Here is an 8848-nt window from a genome sequence, read left to right as displayed (position 1 = left end):
CTCTGCCTGCTCTCATTTGGGTGATCTTGGTTTATATCCAGAGGTCTGAAGTTCCCTGAGACACATCAGCTTGAGAAATCTCCATCTGTCAGGCAGATGATTCTTAAATTACGCTCCTAATGAACATTCTGTTCCATGATAAGAAGAGTGTGCTGCCACTAATGTGAAATAACAGTGGTCCATCCCTATTTGTCCTTCTAAGGGGAAGGAATTTTGTTCTCTGGATAACTCCCAGGTTCTGCTTTATTGTGGAGAATCTCCTCGATGAGTGAAGAAGAAAGATAACTAATGAAGTCAGGAGGAGCCAAGTCGTTCTGTATAGTAAGATCTGAAGTAGATGGGGAAAAGGAGAGAGAAACCAAACAGGTTGGGCATCAGTTAAAGAAAATTTGAGAAAAGGTTAAAATTGAGACGAGAATGTTTTCGGCAACAGCTACAAACTGAGTGCTTAATACTGAGAGAGGACAAGGAGAAGGGTTTTTAATGATGTTTCCTGGTAGATGGGCTCCCTTGCATTAGGAAACTTGGGGTACGGGTGTCAAAATAGTTTATATTCTATTTTAGGTGGTTGTTACTTGGCTACATGCAATTTTCAAAAGCCATCAAGCCAAATATTTAAGATCTGTGCGTTTACTTAATTATACTTCAATTGGAAAACTACACACTCCTTTCCTCCTTCTTCTGTCCCTCCCTCCCTCCCTTCTCCTTCCTTCCCTCCCTCCCTTCTCCTTCCTTCCCTCCCTTTTTCCCTCCCTTCCTCCCTCCCTCCCTTCCTCCCTCCCTCCTTTCTTCCCTTCCTTCCTTCCTTCCTCCCTCCCTTCCTCCCTCCCTCCTTTCTTCCCTTCCTTCCTTCCTCCCTTCCTTCCTTTCTCCTTTCCTCCCTTCCTCTCTTCCTCCCTTCCTCCTTCTTTTCATCCTAACTCAGTCTAAAAGTCACAAGGAAGGCCTCAAGGGGGAAGTCATGCTTATCTGTGTAAGGTTGGCAGCGTGATGGTGTCACAAGCTTTGCTACATATAGGAGATTGAGCAAACAAGCAAATACATTGAGGATAATGGGGGTCAGGTTTCTTACTAACTAAGAGAAGTAACAGTGTGGAAAGAAGGAAAGTTAGCATGAACCTTGAGGTGCTGGATTGAAAATGGAGACAGTACAAATTGTGCATATATATAAACAGATACAGAAATCAATATAGATATAATGGTATGTACATGTGTGTGAATGTATGCCTGAACATACATATAATTCTTAGTTCTGTCCACTAGGATAATAGCAGTAGTACATCCAGTAGCAATGAGCACACACAGTGCCTAAATATTTGTTGTTGTTGTTGTTGTTTTTTAATTAGAGTACGACTCCAGGGTAGACCTGTTTTGTTGTCGCTTGGTTGGTTGGTTGGTTTGTCAGTTGTATTTTTCATATGTTTCGCCATGTTGGCCAGGCTGGTCTCGAACTCCTAGCCTCAAGTGATCAACCCGCCTCGGCCTCCCAGAGTACTGGGACTACAAGCGTGAGCCACCACGTCCAGCCCCCACATTGCTTCTGGCCTCTGTGGTAGACCTCCCAGACGAGGGGGCCGGGCAGAGGCGCTCCCCACATCCCAGAGGGGGCGGCCAGGCAGAGGTGCTCCTTACTTCCCAGACGGGGCGGCTGGGCAGAGACGCTCCTCACCTCCCAGACGATGGGTGGCCGGGCAGAGGCGCTCCTCACTTCCCAATCGGGGCGGCCGGGCAGAGGCGCTCCTCACTTCCTAGACGGGGTGGCGGCTGGGCAGAGGGGCCCCTCACTTCCCAGACGGGGCGGCCGGGCAGAGGCGCTCGTCATAACCCAGACGATGGGCGGCCAGGCAGAGGCGCTCCCCACCTCCCAGACGGGGCGGCAGAGGCTGCAATCCCAGCACTCTGGGAGGCCAAGGCAGGCGGCTGGGAGGCGGAGGCTGCAGCGAGGCAAGACCACGCCACCGCACTCCAGCCCAGGCAACACCGAGCACCGAGTGAGCGAGCCTCCGTCTGCAGTCCCAGCACCTCGGGAGGCCGAGGCGGGCAGACCACTCGAGGTCAGGAGCTGGAGACCAGCCTGGCCGACATGGCGAAACCGCGCCTCCAGCCAAAGGAGAAAAACCAGGGAGGGGTGGTGGCGCGCACAGGCAATCCCAGGCAGCCCGCAGGCCAGGGCAGGAGAATCACTGGAGCCTGCAGCGAGCCGAGTGTACTCCAGCCTGGGCCACAGAGGGAAGAAAAGAAAGAAGAAAGCAAGAAGGAAGGAAGGGAGGGAGGGAGGGAAGGAGGAAGGGAGGGGGGAGGAGGGAAGGAAGGAAGGAAGGAAGGAAGGAAGGAAGGAAGGAAGGAAGGAAGGAAGGAATATTTGTTGTTAAATGCAATTCTTGGCTAGGCATGGTGGCTAATGCCTGTAATCCCAGCACTTCAGGAAGAAAGAAAGATCGCTTGAGGTCAGGAATTCAAGACCAGCCTAGCCAACATGGCGAAACCCTGTCTCTACAAAAACTACAAAACATAGCCAAGCATGATGGCAGGTGCCTGTAATCCCAGCTACTCGGGAGGCTGAGCCAAGATAATCATTTGAACCCAGAAGGCAGGGGTTGCAGTGAGCCAATGAGATTGCAACACTGCACTCCAGCCTGGGCAACAGAGCGAGACACTATCTAAATAAATAAATGCAATCCACCATCGAAAGGCACCAAAGCTCCTTGGAAAATTGCCTGATTCTTGAAAACTGGGTCAGGGAAAAGTACAAGATGAGCCTGGAACACCGTCTTGAACAACTTAGGTAACGCTCAGAGAATGATAGGGACATGTCCAAAGGACAGAGAAACCATTTGAAAGGGGCTTTCTTGACTGGGTGTGGTGGCTCACACCTGTAATCCTAGCAGTTCAGGAGGCCGAGGTGGGTGGCTCACTTGAGGTCAGGAGTTTGAGACCAGCCTGGCCAACATGGTGAAATCCCATCTCTACTAAAAATATAAAAATTAGTCGGGCATGGTGGCGTGTACCTGTTATCCCAGCTAGGAGGCTGAGGCAGGGGAATCACTTGAACCCGGGAGGCAGAGGTTGCAGTGAGCCAAGATTGTGACACTGCACTCCAGCCTGGGCGACAGAGTGAGATTCCGTCTCAAAAAAAAAAAAAAAAAAATTGTGAGGAGGTGCTTTCTCTGGTCAAATCTGTGACAGTTTTTCCAAATAAGTAATAATAGTAATGGATTATAATCCACTAAAAAAATAGGAATCAGTGAGTCCACAGTGATAGTAATAAACAGATTAGCAATTATGTGAAGAGATAAGAAAGTTATTCCTTACAGTATAATGCCAAGCAATTAATATAGTAGGAATACTGGACTTAGGAAATTGTAATTTGGAAATAATTATGAAACGATTTAATTCTGGCAAAGAAATATCAATTGATGCTAGAACCAGGGGATACAAGTAGGATGAGAAATGTTCATACAGCCTTAAACATGTCTCCACATAAAATAACTATTTATTATAAAGGAGACAAAAAAAACTTAGAGGGGAAGAACCTGGCAGACACCATCTTAATTAAGTAATCAAAATTAATGTCAGCACTAATGGGATAAATTGGCATGTATGTCCCCACCCAGAGGATGCAATGAAAAGGACACAGCATCACTTCTGTGATATTCTGCCAAAAGCTTAGTAACCTAGATTGTGTCATGAGAAGGCACTGTACATACACAAATTGAAGGACATTATGCAAAATGACTGCCTTGTCATCTTCAAAAGGGCAAAAGCCATGAAAGGCAAAGAAAGACTTAGGGAAGCCAGGTGGACATGAGAAGTGGGTGCACAGTGTGGGCCCGAAGGGGCATTTGGTGACACTTGAATGGAAGGGTCTAGGGTCTCTGGGTAAAGAGAACAAGGAAGTTTTTGTTCTATTCTTACAACTTTTCTGTATGTTTGTAATTTGAAATCATTTAAAAAATAACGAAAAAGAAAAAGAAGAAAGAAAGAAAGAGAGAAAGAAGGAAGGAAGGAGAGAGAGAGTGCAAGAAAGAAAAAGAAAGAAGGAAGGAGGAAGAAGGAAGGAAGAAGGAAGGAAGGAAGGAAGGAAGGACCCTTTTTGTGGTTTCCTTGAAAGTCCTTTTATTGAGATGTGATTTTTAAACTGGATCATATGAGGCCTCAAATTTTATTTGCATCACCCCCTAAGAAGGAATACAAGCTTGGCCCCCACCCCGTTGCCATCGTTGACACTCAGCTCCTATTTGCCAGCTACTGAGCTTTGAAAAATTATGCAAAATAACAGTGACAGGAAAATGGAGAAACCACTAAATCAAACTTAGTTTGACGGCTTTTGTGGGCTGTTACATGTGTTTGTAATTACAACTTTGATGTTTACTCTTCAGCTGGTAAAAACTTCCCGTGTTTGAACAATTAAATACAAAGATAATTAATGGTAATCTGCATAATTAATAAATTATGAGTATAATTATGATTAATTTATCAATACTCATAATTTTGGGATTATGATTATTATTAGCTGGCCACCACGCCCAGCTAATTTTTGTATTTTTAGTAGAGCCAGAGTTTCGCCATGTTAGCCAGGCTGGTCTCAAACTCTTGGACTGAAGTGATCCACCTGCCTCAGCTTCCAAAAGTGCTGAGATTACAGGTGTGAGCCACTGCCTCCAGCCGAACTTGAACATGTCTGAGAACTACAAGGTATTCCTAAAACTCTTCCAGAAACACACATGGCCCTAATGAAGAAGTCTTTGGGGGGATAACATGCAATTGCACCTTTCAATTATTTTCACCTTCCAGTTTGTGATACATTGGTCCACATAACTTTAGCACCATCTGGTTGATCAGTTAACTGATCTGTCTTCCCTCCACGCACTTCAATTCACATTCCCAAAACTAACCTATGATAAAAATTGAGGAGCTGGCTGATTACCAATGTTAAATGACAATTTTAAAGACATATTTAAACTGACCATTGAAGTTTTATTTGGCAGAGCAAGTGGAAAAACTGTTAAAAAAAAATATGGAATTTTGGCAAATCAAGTGGCTCTCTTGTATTTTCAGGGTTTATACTCACCAGTAAAGATTGGCAACTCTTGGGTTTAATGTTACACTTAACATGCTATTAATATATTTTAACAGGCCAGGCGTGGTGGCTCACACCTGTAATCCCAGCACTTTGGGAGGATGAGGTGGGCGGATCACTTGAGGCCAGGAGTTCGAGACCAGCCTGGCCAACGTGGTGAAACCCCATCTCTACTAAAAATACAAAAAAGTAGCCGGGCATAGTGGCGGGCACCTGTAATCCCAGCTACTCGGGAAGCTGAGACAGGAGAATCGCTTGAACCCGGGAGGCAGAGGTTGCAGTGAGCTGAGATCGCTCATTGAACTCCAGCCTGGGCAACAAGAGTGAAACTCCATCTCAAAATATATATATTATATATATTATATACATATATATAATATATGTACATATTATATATAATATATATTATATACGTATATATTATATGTAATATATATAATATATACGTATATAATATATAATATATATATAATACCAATAATATATTATATATATTATATATATACACATATATATACAAGCATGATCAAGAACACCTGAGAATCTAAGAATATATAAAATAACAACATTTTTATCACAAGTAACATGGGACCTCGTCTTTTGAAACTGTTAATGACTTTATAGCGTTTCTTACCCTAATTTGTAAATTAAACTATAGAGACCTGGATTCAGAGTCCAAAGTTTTTGTATTCCTGAAACCACATTGCATCACATGTTCAAAAACTTTCTTATTTACTTCCCAAGCAGAGACTTTGACCATGACATTAAACATTTAGCAACAGTTTAGATTTTTTTTAAAAAACCAACTTTCAATGTTGTCTCTTTCTGAGTTGGAATTCTAGTCAATATCTACCAACCACATTTCAGAGAAAAGATTCAAATGCCTTCTCTTTATGATAAAATATGTCAAGAACTATATATGCATTTATAATGGGTATAAACGTGTCACAGGGCTTAATGGGCATGATTAAATGTGTCTAGAAATCAATAATGGGCCTAAGTCAGCACTGGGACATTTTTGTGTGGACACTGGGATCCTCTGAATACAGGTAGGTTTTACCTTGAAAAAACTAATATCTATATGTTGTAATTTCTATTTTTATCTAGAGTAGTTATTCTTATCTTTGGCTGCATAGTAGATGTTCCCAATTGTTTGTTAAAAATACCAGTACTCATAATTTCTGGGTATAGTGCTTTTTAAAACAATTGTGCAGGTAAGTATGATTGAAGTAAGGATAAAGATCCACTGATATAGCATGTCAATGTTTAACTAAGACGAGTTCAACTAATACGGTTCTACCACATACATTTTCTCTCTTGCTAAAGTGAGACTATTTTCTGTACTTTGAATATGACACAGCTCTGAGTCTCTTGTGAATTTTCTCATAAGTGCCGTTAATGCTTTTATTTATTTGGGTGTTTGTTTGTTTGTTTGTTTTTGACAGTGTCTCACTCTGTCGCCCAGGCTGGAGTGCAGTGGCGTGATCACAGGTCATTGCACCACCATGTCCGGCTAATTTTTTGTATTTTTGGTAGAGACAGCGTTTTGTCATATTGTCCAGGCTGGTCCCAAACTCCTGGCCTCAAGTAATCCGCCCACCTCTGCCTCCCGAAGTGCTGGGATTACAAGCGTGAGCCACCACCCCCAGCCTTATTTCTTATTTCTTTATTTTTTGTAGAGATGGGGTCTCCCTATGTTGCCCAGGCTGGTCATAAACTCCTGATCTCAAGTGATCTGCCTGCCTTAGCCTCCCAAAGTGCTGGGATTACAAGCATGAGCCACCGTGCCCAGCCTTTCTTTTTTCTTTTTCTTTTTTTTTTTTTTTTTTTTTTTTTTTACAAACTGCTACTAAGCCCTTACTAAGCTGTACTTTGTGGTTGATAGCGGAATTTCAGAAATAAATAAGAGTTGACTATTGCCTATAAGGAGTTCGCAGTTTACTAAGACTGAGGTACAATGCTACAATTACAATCATAGAAGAAAGTGTCAGGTGCATGTGTATCCCTGCACATAAGGATGTAGTGGCAATGATGAGGATGTTCCAGGTTGTTGCCAAAGCACAGAGGCATAAAACAGCATCATGCACCCAACAGCTGCAAATTGTTGAGTGTTGCTGGTGCGGAATATTTCAGGTAAGGAATAGCAGGAAGCAAAGCTGGAGAGTGGGTAGGAACTAGATGACGAAGGCTCTTTTGTTTTTTTTTGTTTGTTTTGTTTTGTTTTGTTTTTGAGACAGTGTCTCACTCTGTTGCCCAGGCTAGAATGCAGTGGTGTAATCTTGGCTCACTGCAACCTCTGCCTCCTGGGTTCAAGCAATTCTCCTGCCTTAGCCTCCTGAGTAGCTGGAACTACAGGCATGCCAGCACACCTAGCTAATTTTTGTAATTTTTGTAGAGACAGGGTTTCACCATGTTGGCCAAGCTGGTCTCAAACTCCTGACCTCAAGTGATCCGCCTGCCTTGGCCTCCCAAAGTGCTGAGATTACAGGCATGAGCCACCACACCTAGCCCCAAAAGTCACACAGGAATCGAACACGGGCCACCACTGTGAAAGGAGAGAACCTTAGCTACGGAGCTACAACACTGGGCCTAATTTTTGTATTTTTAGTAGAGACGGGGTTTTGCCATCTTGGCCAGGCTGGTCTCTAACTCCTGGCCTCAAGTGATCCGCCTGCCTTGGCCTCCCAAAGAGCTAGGATTACAAGCATGAGCCACTGCATCCAGCTGGCAAAGGCTCTTGTAAGCCACGTTTAGGAATTAGAACTTATCTTGAAGGCAGTGAAGGGGAGGAACAGGATCAGGTTTGTATTTTAGAAAGTATATCGATAGCAGTGTAGAAGACACACTGGGATCAGAGAGTAGTGCAGGGAGAAAGAGAGACTGGAAGAAGAAAAACCATAATATGTTGCCACATAAACTCATCTTCCATTCATTCCACTCTCCAAACCAATGGCATCTTCTCTGGTGTTCATCTATGAGATGAACAATATGAAATTGGCCATCCTGATGAACCAGAACGTGTGCTGCTCTTGTGAAGCATGCATTAGAGGGAAGGAATTTCCTTCCCCTTTTCCCCAAAATCAAGGCCTGAAATGCCAGAGGAACGGAGTCCTAGCTAGGGGCCAAGGTCATTACTTAGAAACTGGCAGGAATTTTGCTAGGCAAATTCACCAACCCATATGTTACATGTTAGATTGGATTTGGAGAAAGGTGCTTAGATATAATTGTGATATCGAGTCTGTGGAGGATGATGTGCACGAAATAGAAAAAGGAGCATAGTTTCTAGCTCTTCATAGAGTGACCCCATCAGAGAATGGAGGCAGTTTCATCACTGTGGCAAGACCATGGTGTTATGGCTAAGGACAGAGGTTTTCATCACCATATACTTGAGTTGGAGTCCTGGCTCTGCCTCTTAGTAGCTGTGTCATCTTGGGCAAGTAACATTCTCTAGTCAAGTTTTCATGTCTAAACTGGAGATAATAAATAAAACCCCCAGCCAGGTGCAGGTGGCTCACACCTGTAATCCCAGCACTTTGGGAGACCAACGTAGGTGGATCACAAGGTCAAGAGATGGAGACCATCCTGGCCAACATGGTGAAACCCTGTCTCTACTAAAAACAAAAAATTAGGTGGACGTGGTGGCACACACCTGTAGTTTCAGCTACTCAGGAGGTTGAGGCAGGAGAATTGCTTGAACCCGGGAGGCGGAGGTTGCAGTGAGCTGAGATAGCGCCACTGCACTCCAGCCTGATAACAGAGCGAGACTCT

The sequence above is a fragment of the Nomascus leucogenys genome, chromosome 14 (assembly GCF_006542625.1).
Source record: "Nomascus leucogenys isolate Asia chromosome 14, Asia_NLE_v1, whole genome shotgun sequence".
NCBI classification, from domain to species: domain Eukaryota; kingdom Metazoa; phylum Chordata; class Mammalia; order Primates; family Hylobatidae; genus Nomascus; species Nomascus leucogenys.
The sequence above is the reverse complement of the archived record's forward strand: the minus strand, read 5'-3'. Positions refer to the sequence as shown.